A 15,272-nucleotide genomic window follows, 5' to 3' on the forward strand; every position below is an offset into this window, starting at 1 on the left:
TGGTATTGTTGGTGGCGCCGTTATTAGCAGTTTACAGTGTGCATAAGTTCTAGCTAGTTCGTTTGTTCATTTCAATTAGCATGTTAACGTTAATGTGTTGACCAATGTTCCAATTCAAATAAATGTTAGCTTCCTGAGGACAAGTTTGGATATAAACAAACATATAATACCTTTTAGTATTTCAGCTGTTGTATTATCCATGCCCGCTTCGTCTATTGCGTAAAAGGAATTGCTGAGAGAGTCTCCTTCCAAATCCACGATGCAATCTTCTGGATGCTGAAGTGGTTCCGTGATGCACCTGACCTTATACGTAACGAACCTTCTTCGCGCCTTGACATGGAAGCTACCATTTCATGAGGGGTGACCGAAATATTTCAAATGTTATACATATTGATAGTATGCATAAATGATGCAGTCATGGGTAAAATGTCATACAATTATTACAAGAAGATAACAATACATTTCATTCCACATGTTGATTGCAGATGGTATTGTGTACCTATAAAAACTCTTGATCACATGCCTTCCCTATAGGTAATATCCTGAGCACACATGAACATTCTATTTACTATGATGTTACGTTTCCCCCGCGGTTTTCATGATCTTTGTGTGCGCTCTCGGTGAATTTCAAGATGCTTTGGAGATGCGTTATCTGCTTGGTTTTTGTTACCTACTCACTAAAACTGTTAATGAGCCATTATAATCGATTGCACAGTCGCAGCCCTGATTTCAGGTTGCTCTGTGGTATTGATGGTTGCACGGAGGAATATATAGTGTACAACTCATTCTACCATCATGTAAAGAGAAGACACTCCCAACACCTTCTTGAAGGCGCCAGACCAGAGAACGGCAGTCAAGCAAGTGTACAGCGACAAGTAAGTGCTAGCCTATTAAGTGTAAAGTGTGTTATTTGATTAAAGCCGTACATTTTTTCAAGGCTTTATTTGTGGAAGTCATTTTATTATAAATGATTGCAAATTGTTGGAATATGCTTGGCTTTTTCCCCCCTCTTTCTTATTATTATTAGGCTAATGTAGCTATAAGCAAAACGTATGGGGGGAAATTGTTTAAATAATGGTAATAGCCTAGGCTACTGCAGTCTCACTTACAATATTATGTAAGGTGCATAACATTAGGCTACACACACACACACACACACACACACACACACACACACACACACACACACACACACACACGGTGAAGAAGTGACACTTCAACGAATCAGAAAACAATATGTGGTTAGTCATTTTCCCTGTTGATGCCCCCCAAAACGCTACCCAGATGCAAGTTATAGGCTATTATTATTTGTAGTTAAAATAACTCTTAGCTTATTTTAGTTGATGTGAAAATGATGGATGATCAACATGAATTAGATAACTTTATTTGATACAACTAAATACAATCAGATAATCTGTTTACTTTCTATATGGTACGCAGAACATTCAACCTGATCAGCGTCCAGCCAACTCTAGCATCATGGAGGAGAACCTCTGCACGCCTGAGTCAGATGAAGATCAAATGGGCATTGAAGAAAATGGAGCTGTCACAGTGCAACAAGTATGTTACTCAGTTGGTGACTATCAACTAAGTTGACCATTAGGGATGCTCTTAGATTTGGTTTGGTCAGAGTTATGAAGCATAAAATCATCCATAATTTCTTACCACATTTGATATTTTTACTATCAGACATGCATAAATCATTTTTTTAAATCAAAATTATTGATCTTCTTGGTTGAAAAGAAAAATAAGTTGTGCATGATTATTGACCATATCTTTTTTAAAGTGCTTGGACATATTAAGCATCCGTAGTTAGTATTCACAGACACGTCAGTCAGCTTCTGTCAACTAGTAATGTGCCTCCACATGTCAGGACACTACAGGTATGTTTTGTTTGTTATTCTGTTTTAGGATCTTAGAAAACATGCAACTGCCCTTGTGATAAATGCACGAGCCAAGACTCGTCTGTCACAGGTAAGATGCTTCCCTACAAACACATCCATCACACTATTTACCTTTGACTGTGTGTCTATGTGAACAACCAGGAGTTCCAGGATTGCTTCAGACAGTCATTAGTCTTTTCATCGGTTGTTGGCCTTTCAAGTCTTTCTACGAACACTTTGAAAGGATGCTACAGTATATAATATTTTTGATTGAAAACATTTAGTCATGTGATCTGCTTGTTGCATTTTAACAAATATTTTTGGAACTACCATGAAAAAATGCACATCAGGTTTTTTGAATGATGAGCTGAATTCCTGACCTAACCAGTAATGAATTTGCCACACTGTAGCGCAGTGATCACCAGACATGATTCAGCCATACACTCGGTTAGACCTAGTTTTGTTTCATACACATTTATGCTGAGCAGCTTGTTCAGTACGTTGTCAACTTTACTGTTGATGAAGCCTCATGTTAATGCCTTTAAATGGTAAGTAGCTTTGGTGGATGAGGTGTTCCAACCTCAAATATTAACGACATCATCTCTCTTTGTCTCTTTCTCATTCTCAGAAAGGCATGAATGACATTATTGCTGGAGTACAGCAGTATCAATCCTCACTACTGGACAACCTCAGGCAGCAGATGGAGGGAGTACTAAAGAAGCATTCAGGAAGCACAACAGGTCAACTTGAAGAAGATACAATGGATATATTTAACAATTTCATTGACCCCCTTGCTAACGTTGCAACAACATTTAGACAGAACAGTGTTATTAGGACACAGTTTGGCTGTGTTGATGCAGAAGAAATTCTAATCGCTCGAACCATATGCAGGAAGAAATGTCAGGGATCAAAATACTTTTTCATCAAGGACAATGTATTTCATTATGTACCATTGATAAAAAGTCTAGAACAGTTCTTATCAAATCCAAGAATTTTGACTATGATCGAAAAGGGACCCCAAAGGTGCAGGGAAGGTTTTTTTCATGACATTGTTGATGGTGCTCTTCTAAAATCCCATCCCTTATTTTCAAACAAACCAAATGCACTGCAGATTGTTCTGTACACAGATGAAATAGAGATCGGTAACCCACTGGGATCCTTTGCATCAAAAAACAAATTGTTAATGGTATACTACACTCTGGGAAATATAGATCCAAAGTACAGGTCTAAGCTGGCTTCTATCAGACTACTTGCGATGGCTAGATCAGCAGACCTCCGCAAATCTGGTGTAGATGTAATACTGAATAGAATTAAAGAAGACCTGGTTGCATTGTACAATGGTGTTACAATGGAAACTGTTAATGGAGATAAAACAGTCTATGGTGCTATGGTCACTCTCTGTGGCGATACCCTGGCACAGCATGAATTAGCAGGGTTCAAAGAGGGTGTGGGCTTTGCATTCAGTAAGTGCAGACACTGTGAGTGTTCTTTTGAGGACACACAGTCACAATTCAATGAGGATACCTTCACTAAAAGGTCATTGGAGAAGCATGTCAGACAGTGTGATGAGATAGAAATGGCAACCACAGACCTGCTTCGCAACAGCCTGAGAACAACATACGGGATCAATCGAAGGAGCAAGTTAGTTGAATTCCCATCTTTTGATATTATACAGCAAACCCCACAAGACATTATGCATGTGATTCTGGAAGGGATAGCTCCACTGGAAATCAAAAATGTTTTGAATCATCTTATTCAGTCAGGACAGATAACTCTGGACTCCGTCAATTCTGCTATTCTTGGTTTCCCTTATTCCCCGCTAGATGTTAGAGATAGGCCATCGCCAATTTCCCTCAGCACACTTATGTCAAATGATGGTAAACTAAAACAGTCATCTGGGCAAATGCTTGTCCTGCTAAGGATATTGCCATTTGTTTTAGAGAGTTTGGAAGACAATGCATATGTGCAACTGATAATTAAGTTATTAGAGATTGTACAAATAGTGTTTGCCCCTGTTCTTTCCATTGCAACTGTGTCTACATTGAAGTTGCTAATTGAAAATCATTTGAAGCATTGGAAGGAGCTTTTCCCAGACCACAATGTTACACCTAAACAGCATTATATGATACATTTGCCATCTCAAATACAATTATTGGGTCCTATGGTCAGACATATGTGTATGCGGTTTGAATCCAAACACTGTTTATTTAAACAGTGGGCTTCCAAGTTAAATTTTAAAAATGTATGCAAATCTTTGATTAATCAGAACCAAATATATGAAAGCTGCCAAAATGTTGAGCCTTCCATGCACCCACTTTTCTCAAGTGAAAAGGAGATGGGACCTGTATCTGAGGTTAAAGATCTACAATATTTAACAGGGAAATTGAGAGACTTCCTAGGGGTCATTGAAGTAAAAAACGCAGTATCAGTTAACTGGCTTGTGATGAATGGTAATAAATACATAACTGAGAAGTCCATGATACTTGCTAAAGTATTGAATGATAATATGCCAGAATTTGGATTGGTCAAAAAAATATATCTTGTTGATTCAAGGCTTTATTGTTTGGAATATCAACCATTTCAAACTACATGCTTTGATAGAAATGTCATGGCTTATCAAGTTGAAGTCCCACACCTTGCACAGGGCACCGAATTAGCTGATGCTGAAAGGCTGGTTGATTCTACCTCTTATTACACAATCAGCAGCCGGAGGCAAACTTATGTAAAAATAAAATACTATGTTCAGGATGTAATTGAATGTCACACTGGTTTAAATGACTAACTTGTTCCTATTGTTGAAAGCTTTTAATGCTGTCTTGGAATTTTACATAAATTATGGTCTTTGATAGCAGATGAAAATGTGTTTTACCTTGGTGTTTGCACTGAATCTGTCTGCAATATGGGTTCTTTCCTTGAGGTTATTTACATATTTAGTAAACATGTCTTAATCTTAATGGCTAAATGGTCTTGGCATGATGAATATAATTCCAACCTTTATTTGTTAAATGAGATTTAAGCACAGTGCCCACTCACTTAAACATGATAATGGATGAGCAGATAATATGTTTTAAAGCATCGGTTTGACTATACTTCTCTGCACTGAATTTCATCTGGGCATATGTAATTGTTGCGTGTTGTAAGAATGACAATAAAAAATGAATTCCATTCAATTGTTAACTGTTATTTAAAAATGTTAAGCGATTAGAAGGATAAGACGCTTGAAATAAGAAATACTAACTTTGACCAAGCAGTTTTATACTTGTGAGCGTTGATGTAACACCTTTAGTATTATGGTAATCCTCATTATAAGCATGAACCTGCTTATAACCAGCAATAAAATCTCAATAACAAGTTATAATACCTTATTAAGATTATTAAGAGAAATACTTCTTAAAACAAGTGAAATGCTCTTACACAAAAACTGCTTGGTAGGAAGAAATATCTTGGCAGAAAAAAAACTAGACATTTTGACTATATTTAAGATTTCTAACCTTAGTTAGATTTAAATTTTTGCAGTGTAGCAGGAGTCTTCTTCTTTATCTGTGAAGAAAGCACAACACGTACAGCAATTTCCCTAATCTCAACTAACTTTGCCAGGTGCATATTTGCAACATGGCTAGTTCATTGTCTTTGTGACCTTGACTGACTGACTGTTCGTGTGCTTTTGGAGAAAGCAGAAAAGCTTGAGTCAAAAGTTTGTGTGCTTTGCTGGAAGCAGAAAAGTTTGAGCTTGGACTAATCACTATCACACTTTTAAATGATCATACCTAATAATCACACTTATCGCATTCTTATTAATCATTACTAATAAACTCGCTAACATATGATTATTAATTCTTCAATCATTGATTATCACACTCTTATTAATCATTACTAATACACACACTAACACATGATTATGATACTTCACACAATGATTTTGAATTCTTCACCACTAAACTGTCCTTAACCTCCTCATTAAGTCCCTTAAAGAAAATACTCTGAAGAGCCCGATCATCCCATCCTAATTATGCCGCTAACGTGCGAAACTCAACGGAGTAATCCGCCGCACAAGCGGGACCCTGACGTAAATCCAGCAACCGATTGCTGGAATCGCTATTAGAGACGGGATGATCAAACACAGACATAATTTCACTGGAGAACTGTTGAAACGTAGCCTGCTGGGTCAGGGGATTGTTCCAAAACGCAGCTCCTCAGACTCGAGCACTACCGGACAACAGACCCAACACATAGGCTATTTTGGTGGTAGCATAGTGAGGGGTCGCTGACCCCGCATAAGTGAGGGGTTGCTGACCGAAAACCAGAGAGCATTGGAAAAGAAAAATCCCGCATTCACCCAATGTTCCACAATGTTCCGTCGTAAAGTATACACGATAAGTATACTTTACGACGGGGAGCGTTATAACCACAACGAGAAAGGGGATGCCAATCCGGGGGGAATAGTTTTACCAGTAAAGGGTCTACAACGGTCCGGCGCTGCATGCCTGTCAGCTCACGGTATTAGTAGTGGTACAGGTGATCAGCTTAACAGGCTGCAGTTTGGGGGGGAAACGCCCACCGGACCAAAACGAGAGACACAAAAGGAAAACATACACATGCAGGGAAACACAGACAGAGGGAGACAAACTCACACAAAAGGGAAGAGAGGAGGATACTGACAGAACGAGTCTTGACAGCTATTATTATAGTTACCGTTACTTTTGCGGTTGCTTGGATCTCTGAGGCAAGGCAAAGCAAGGCAACTTTATTTGTATAGCACTTTTCATACACAAGGCAGACTCAAAGTGCTTCACAGCACAACATGTCATGAATTAAAATGCATTACAGAAAGACAAAGAGAATAAAAACATAGACAATAATAAAGACAGTGCGGACGTTAAAAGTGCAAAGATTTAGCAGAAAGCTATGGTGAACATAAAAGTTTTCAGTCTAGTTTTAAAAGTGGTCAGAGTGGGTGAAAGTCTCACATCTTCAGGAAGTTTATTCAGAATCAGAATCAGAAAACCTTTAATGTCCCGCAGACGGGGAAATTCTTTTGTCACAGCAGCAACAGAATATGACAAAATAAGATAAAAAATATCAAAAATAAGCAATAAAGTTAAATTTTAAAAGGGAAGAAATGGAAATAGACATATATACATATTCACATCATAAAGTGCAGTTGTTCTTGTTTTGTAATAATGTAATATGGAGTGAATAAATATGATTAAATATGTCCAAATAGTGCAAAAAACAGAGGTGCCCATAGTACAGGCATATTGCACAGTGCAGGGTACAGGATGGGGTCAATAGTCTATTGGGAGCAGTGCTGATTGTAAAGTCTGACAACAGGACAGCAGGAAGGACCTGCGATACCTCTCCTTTGCACACTTAGGGTGAATCAGTCTGTTGCTGAAGGAGCTGCTCAGTGCTGTGAGAGTGACCTGCAGGGGGAGGGACTCCTGTACCAGCAGGGATGACAGCTTGTCCAGCATCCTGCTCTCTCCCACCACCTGTACTGGGTCCACAGGGCATCCCAGGATGGAGCCGGCCTTCTTTTATCAAGTCTCCTCCTGTCTGCTGCTGATATGCTGCTGCTCCAGCAGACTACTCCATAGAAACTGGCTGATGCCACCACAGAGTCATAGAAGGAGGTCAGGAGTGCCCCTTGCACTCCAAAGGACCTGAGCTTCCTCAGAAGGTACAGTCTGCTCCGACCTTTCTTATATGTTGCTGTGGTCAGACCAGTCCAGTTTATTGTTCAGGTGAACTCCCAGGTACTTGTAAGATGTCACCATCTCAATGTCCGTTCCCCAGATGTTCACCTGTGTGCAGGGTTGTTTGTGCCTGTGGAAATCCACCAGCTCTTTGGTCTTCCCGGCGTTGAGCTGGAGGTGGTTCCGCCGGCACCAGTCCACAAAGAACTGAATAAGTTCTCTGTAGGCAGAGTCGTCAGAGAACTTTTGTAGATGGCAGTGAGGGGATTGGTGGTAGAAGTCTGCGGTGTACAGGGTGAACAGGAAAGGAGCCAGGACTGTTCCCTGTGGGGCCCCCGTACTGCAGATTATTGTGTCTGACACGTAGTCCCGAGTCCTCACATACTGTGGCCGGTTAGTGAGGTAATCCAGGATCCAGGATGTGAGGTGTTGGTTCTGATCACACCTGTTGAAAAACAGGTTCATGTTGTTCACCCACGTCTGATCCCCCGCAGCCTGGGAGCCTGGTGTCCTCTGCCCTGAGATAGTTTTTAGGCTTTTCCAGACCCCACTGACGTTTCTCTGCTGCTGCTTTTTCTCCTTAAGAAGGGCCTTTATTTCAGGATTAATCCAGGGCTTGCTGTTTGAAAAACACTGTACAGTCCTGGTGGGTACAGTGCTATCAATACAAAAGTTAATGTAGTCCATTATGCAGTCTGTTAAGCTGTCAATGTCCTCCCCATGAGAAACACACAGTTCTTCCCACACAGTTGAGTCATAGCAGTCCCTCAGAGCTTCCTCGGACTCCTTAGTCCATGCTTTAACTGTGCAGACTTCCACTGGTTGCCTGTTTACGAGGTGCTTGTACACAGGCAGAAGATGCACCAGGTTGTGGTCAGATCTTCCCAGGGGAGGGAGGGGGGATGAGTTGTATGCCTCCTTGATGTTGACGTACAATAAGTCCAGCGTTTTATTGTCTCTGGTGTGGCAGGTGACATACTGTGTGAATATGGGCAGAGTAGAGGACAGAGAGGCATGATTAAAGTCCCCAGAAATCAGGAAGAGGGCCTGTGGGTGCTGTGTCTGCAGTAAGCTGTTTGTTGCATAATGACTGAAAGATGCTTTCCCTTGATTTGAGTTTACTCTGCGAACCACTAACAGATTGGCCTCAGAGGATCTTAGTGATCTAGAAGGCTTATGTAGTGGGAGCATATCATTGATATACTTCGGCCCTAGACCATGTAGTGATTTATATCCAAGCAGGAGGATTTTGAAATCAATTCTCTGACGTACAGGAAGCCAGTGTAATGATTTAAGAATTGGTGTAATGTGCTCACATTTTTTGGTCTTTGTTAGAACTCTAGCAGCAGTGTTCTGAACAAGCTGTAGCTGCCTGACAGTTTTTTTGGGAAGACCTGCAAGGAGACCATTACAGTAGTCTAGCCTACTGGCAATAAAGGAATGGACAAGTTTTTTCTAAGTATTGAGCTGACATGAGCCCTCTAAGTCTTGTTACATTTTTGAGGTGATAGTAGGCTGATTTTGTTACTGATTTGATGTGACTGTCGAAATGTAAATCAGAATCCATAATCAAACCCCAGTTTTCAGGGATAGTGATTGAAGGTATTGGATGACTTTAAATCTTTCTTTCTTAGCACCAAAAACAATTATCTCAGTTTTATCAGTTTTATATTTAGTTGAAGGAAATTTTGGCACATCCAGTGTTTGACTTGCTCAATGCACTGGTACAGAAGATCTATGGGGCTATAGTCATTTGGTGATAGCGCTACATAGATTTGGGTGTCATCGGCATAGCAACGGTGGTCAATGTTATTATTTTGCATGATTTGTCCTAGTGGGAGCATATAGATGTTAAATAAAGTCGGCCCCAAGATTGAACCTTGGGGGACTCCACACGTAACGTTGGTTTGTTCTGATACAAAGTCGCCAATGGAAACAAAATAGTTCCTATCTTGTAGATATGACTTGAACCAGTTTAAGACTGTGCCTGAGAGCCCCACTTAGTTTTTCAACCTGTCCAAAAGTATTGAGTGGTCCACAGTGTCAAATGCAGCACTGAGGTCCAATAGCATTAATACTGAAGTTTTGCCAGAGTCTGTGTTAAGACGGATGTCATTTATAACTTTAATAAGGGCCGTCTCTGTGCTATGAAAAGGTCGAAATCCTGACTGGAGGTTGTTATGGCAGCCAGTAGAAGCCAAGAAGTGATTTAGTTGTTGGAGTACAACTTTCTCAATTATTTTACTTATGAATGGTAGATTTGAAATTGGTCTGTAGTTGTTGATAATAGAGGCATCTAGGCTCCGCTTTTTTAGAAAAGGTTTAATGACAGCAGTTTTGAAGGCCTTTGGGAAATTGCCCGATTGAATAGAGTTATGAACTATTTGCAATACGTATGTTGATAGGCAGTCAAAAACATTCTTTGAGAAGTTGGTAGGTAAAGCATCAAGACAGCAGGTGGATGGAATTAGATCTGTCACTGTTTCCACTAGAGTTTTAGAGTCTATGGCATTAAAGCTTGCCATCATTGCTGTTTTATTTTGGCCTAAACGGGGTGGGGATCTAACTTTTTTGTTTGAATTATTGATGGCAGGTCTGATGCCTTCAATTTGATCAGTATTAAAGAATGCAAACTCATTGCATTTCTGTGTGGAATGGAGTTGGGCTTGTATTTGTGTTGGGGGGTTGGTCAGTCTGTCGACAGTTGCAAATAGGGTTTTGGCCTTATTAGTGTTGCTGTTTATGATATTGGAGAAGAATGTTTCTCTATCACTTTTTAAGCCTAAATTGTAGGCCTGGAGGCTCTCTTCATAGATGTCATGGTGAATATGAAGTTTTCTATTTCGCCAGATTCGTTCAGCCTTCCTGCACTCTCTTCTCTGGGCTGTTACAACAGCAGCTTTTCTCCAGGGTGCCTTTTGCTTACCAGAAATCGTTTTAACTGTAACAGGTGCAATGACATTTATAATATTCACAATTTTGGAATTAAAGTTGTTTACAAGATCATCAGCATGGCATGGAATTAGAGGTGGTAGCGAGGAGATGGCATTTTTAAAGAGTGCATTAGCATGTTCATTGATGTAGAGCTTTTTGATATTCTTTGATTCGGTTTATGTCTCCGGAATTAAAGCAATATTAAAGAAAACACAGAAGTGATCAGACAAGGAAAGATCAGTCACAAGAACATCAGAAACATTAAGACCTTTTGTGATAATCAGGTCCAGGGTGTGTCCTTTACAATGAGTAGCCTCTTTCACATGTTGAGACGGTTCAAATGTATCTAAAAGAGTAAAAAAGTTCCTTTGCACCCTTGTCATTCAAATCGTCAATATGAAATTTAAAGTCACCAGTTATAACTAGGCAGTCAAAGTCAGTGGAGATGCTAGACAATAGTTCAGTAAAATCATCGAAAAAAATTGCTGAATATTTAGGTGGCCTATAAATAATTAACAGGAGAATTTTGGGAGAGCATTTCAACACAGCACACAGGTATTCGAATGATGTAAAATCACCAAGTGACATCTGTTTTCCCTGAAATATGTTGTTAAATATAGCAGCAGCCCCCCCCCCCCTTTTCCCAGATCTACATACATCAATAAAGTTATAGTTGGGGGGTGCTGTCTCGATCAGAATGCTTGCACTGTTATTTTGCTCCAGCCATGTTTCAGTTAAAAACAAAAAATCAAGTTTGGAAGTGGTAATAAAATCATTGACTAAAAATGATTTGTTATTCAGAGACCTAACATTGAGCAGACCCATCCTTATGGTGTTATTGACAGGCTTCGATGTTGACTTGGATTTGGAGAGAATAGGAATGAGATTGTTTAGATTAGCAGGGTGTCTAAGTTTCCCAATGTTCACTCTCTTGGTAGTCACAACAGGAATGTAGAAGGTGCCAAGTTTTGACGTAGGCAGCCTTGGGCCCAGCTGATAATGTGGTCTACTGCTGAACCCTTTTCTGTATCAGTAATATTCAGGACTGCTGTCAGGGCGGGGCTGGGGTGGCCATGAGGGGGAGGAGGAGTGAGCAGTGTCAGAGCTGGAACGAACAACTGAGGGTGGACGTTCAGGGCTTGGATAGAGTTGACGTGAGAGGGGCAAAGTAGGGCTGAGGGTTTGTGAAGCACACCTTCTCGGAGGGGGGGAGGAGGTGAGAAGAGGGTGCCACTGAGATGACGCTGAGGGGGGCGTGGAGTGGGTGGGGGTAGCTCCCGGAACTCCAAGGGGGAGAAGGGGGGAGAAAGGCTTACTTGAGGAAGGGAGAAGGATGGAGACCTGGATGGAGGCTTGGAGGGTGTGGGGGAGGGATCTTCACGCGCATTCGAAATGAAGGGGGAGGTAGAGGGGGATGGACACCTCTCCTCTTTGCTCTGGTGTCTCTCATGGTCAGCGCTCTCCTTTTGCAATGGCGGTCCTCCTTCGACGTTCATGATAAGCTGTGTTGTGTCTTCCTTTTTCGTTGGTTCCTCTTGTCTCTTGTCCTTGGCAGTGATGATAGATGGATGACGCAGGAAGTAAGACATGTTGGTCATGAAAAGCTTTGCTCCCAGCTTATTTAGACAAAAAATCTGTCTGCCTTAAAAAGATGCCTGCAGTCCCATAAAAAGCTAAAATTGTCAATAAAATGCATTGAACGAGAAAGAAAAGCGCTGGAGAGCCACTCATTCAGCGAGTAAAGTCGACTGAATCTCTCAGCTCCTCTCCCAATCGGGGGTAGAGGACCACTGATAAACACCTCAGCATTCACAGCGCTGACTGTTTCAAAGAGTTTATTGAAGTGCTCTCTCAGCTCCCTTGATTGTTGTTTTTCAATGTCATTAAAACCAATGTGCAGAATGGTATTTTTCACAAAGCGGTGTGCAGCCACAATTTCCAGGATTCTTTTTTCCAAGTCAGACACCGTATCCTTCGGAAAGCAGAGTACTTTGGTGTTATTATTGCTTTTCATATCTTTTACAGAAAAGTCACCCACAATCAGATTTTCAGGCCCTCTTGTTAGCTTTCTCTGTGGTTTTAAGTTAGCAGGTCTTACCCTGCTGCGTGGTGATGGTAGGTTATTCCAACACAGTCTCACTCCCAACGCGTCAAATACTGAAGATTGGTCAGGGCCTTTGGCGTTAGTTACGGACTGAAAAGGTCTCCTTAAACGTACAAACCCGACGCAGGGGGCTTTCAACTCATTCCAATGTAAGCCCGTCCGAGGCGATATTTGAAGCTTAGGGTTATCCTTTAACGTCCACATCTGAAGTTTTGGGCTCTCCTTAAACGTCCATATCTGAAGTTTTGGGAAGTCCTTAAATGAGTTTAAAGCCCCCTGCGTCGGGTTTGAACGTAGGCAGGACGTATTCCTCTTTTCGCATGTGTCCATGGTGCATTGTGGGTCTATTTGATTACATCCTTTTTCATCGCTTGACACACGGACTATTAAAGGTAAGTAGCTAGTAATAAATAGTGCTAAAAACTATTTGAGAACGATCAAATGTGTAAATCATTGCATTCTTTGTCCTTTCGCCGCCTATTAATGTAATAGAAACTAGATTATTATAATGTTTTAAGAGCTCAGTTAACATTCATTTAACTAAGCAAGCTAGTCAGCTAGCGCGGACAACCGCTAACGTGATATTTAACTTTGATGATGATTTGTATAAATATCCGTTTTCACAATAGCTAATATAAATTGAAAGAGATCGCTCATCGTTATTGTTTTAGGTGTCTAACGTTATATGCGTTTACACGCTCCCAATTAGTCTTACGTTACATGAAATGGTAAGCTAAAATGATATGTATTTTATATTTAATCTTTTCTTTTAATCAGGCTGTCTAGTTGAGATTCAAATATATTTTTAGACACCCTAGATTACGTAAAGACACGTACAGGTGCAAAGTCAGGAATACATAAGACACGGTAGAGGACAGACAAAACAGGTGTACCGTCAAATATGTGACCTATTTACTATGTTTGTGACTATTTGTGCATGTTTTAAGGAAGAATGCATTTGTTAATATACCACCTAACGTATTTTGTTTTCAATAGACCTTTTCAACGGAATTCCATTGCTAGGCAACAGCCTTGTTCCTTGTTTACTTCCTGACAGCTGGTGTCATTCACATACACTGCAACAGGAAATAAACTAGGACTGTTGTGGAATGTTTAAGTTTACATCTTTGAAAAGGTCTATAGGTATTTCTTAATTCATAACCAGCATTTATTGTTACCTTCTAGAGCCCTCAAGAAACTATCACATATACAGTTTTTATAAATTGACTTGGAAAAAAAACTAATTTGGGGACACAGGTCCTGAGTAGTATTATGCTGTAGCAGTTTTCTTTGAAGGCCAACATGTAAGAGCACTGTATTTATTGTGTTAATTTATTATTCACTGGTAACACAGCATGCAGTGTTCTCATTTCTTATTTCTGTTTCTGTCTCCAGATGCCTACTCAAAAACAATGCATCACATGCAAGGAAACGATTGGTGTGGCCAGCAAGATGTGTAAGCAGTGCGGGGCCAAGCAGCCTTACAAAAAAAATTAGAAAATCAAAAGAAGAAATTTGGCCAAGATTGGAAACACACACAAAAAAACTGCAGCATCAACAAAATGTATGATGCAACAAATCTACTGGTAGGTTATTTTTTTTCTTTCAGACAGTTGTCATAAAATAATAAGTAATTAATTGCTGATCTTTACATTTACATTACTATATTTCTCTTACATTATTTGCTTTTGCAGCAATTTAACACTCATCCTTTTTTTTATTTGCAAGACAATCCTGAATTCTCGATTTACTGTACCACTCCCAATTGTCTTGTCTTGTTGTCTTGTTTTCACTCTACCTAAGGGCGCACTCACACTGTCCTTCTGCACCGGGCCAAAACTGTTTTTTCGGCTAAAGCCTAGTGCGTTTGACCAGTGTGAGTGCAACCGCTCCGGGTATAACTGCGGCCAGTGGGCCGTCCACAGCCCGCCTGAGAGAGGTGGGCTTTTGTAGAGCCCGTTTGAACATGTACGAGCCAAGCACGATGCCTACGGCGGCTCTGACGTCATTTATGTGCGCCTGTTCGGACATAGTAAATAGAAGGACGGACCATGCGCGGACATTTAACAACAACAACAATGGCGGTGAAAGGTTCACGTTGGTGTGATGCGGAGGTGGAGTGTTTAATGCAGATTTGGTCGATGAAAATATTCAAAAACAGTCGACAAGATGCACAAAAACTCTGAGGTCTATGGAAAGATTTGTAAACAAAGAGACGCATGGCGATGACGTCAATCAATGCATGTGACATGTGAAGCATTTGCGCGAGGCCCAGGCAGTGTGAGTACAAACAGGCCTGGGGCGCGGGGGGAGAGGGAGGGGGGACAAGTTTCCTAAAGCCTGAGGCGCGGTGCGGAAGGACAGTGTGAGTGCGCCCTAAGTCACTGGTGAACAGAGTTATGTACTACTAGATCAGAGCCTGCTGTTATTGCGTATATATAAACACATTGCTATCTATCAATTTTGGATAAAATATCCTGAAAATGAACATTTACATTGCAGGATTAGAATTCGGAAGTTGTTCCTTAACGCATATCTGACGGTCTTTGATATCTTATAGTGTGGTTTTGACCTGCTCTTTATGAAAAGTGTCCTGAGACTACTTCTGTTATGATTAGATACCATGAATAAAATTTAATTGGATAGTTTATAGCG

The sequence above is a fragment of the Echiichthys vipera genome, assembly GCF_963691815.1.
Source record: "Echiichthys vipera genome assembly, chromosome: 1".
Taxonomy (NCBI): domain Eukaryota; kingdom Metazoa; phylum Chordata; class Actinopteri; order Perciformes; family Trachinidae; genus Echiichthys; species Echiichthys vipera.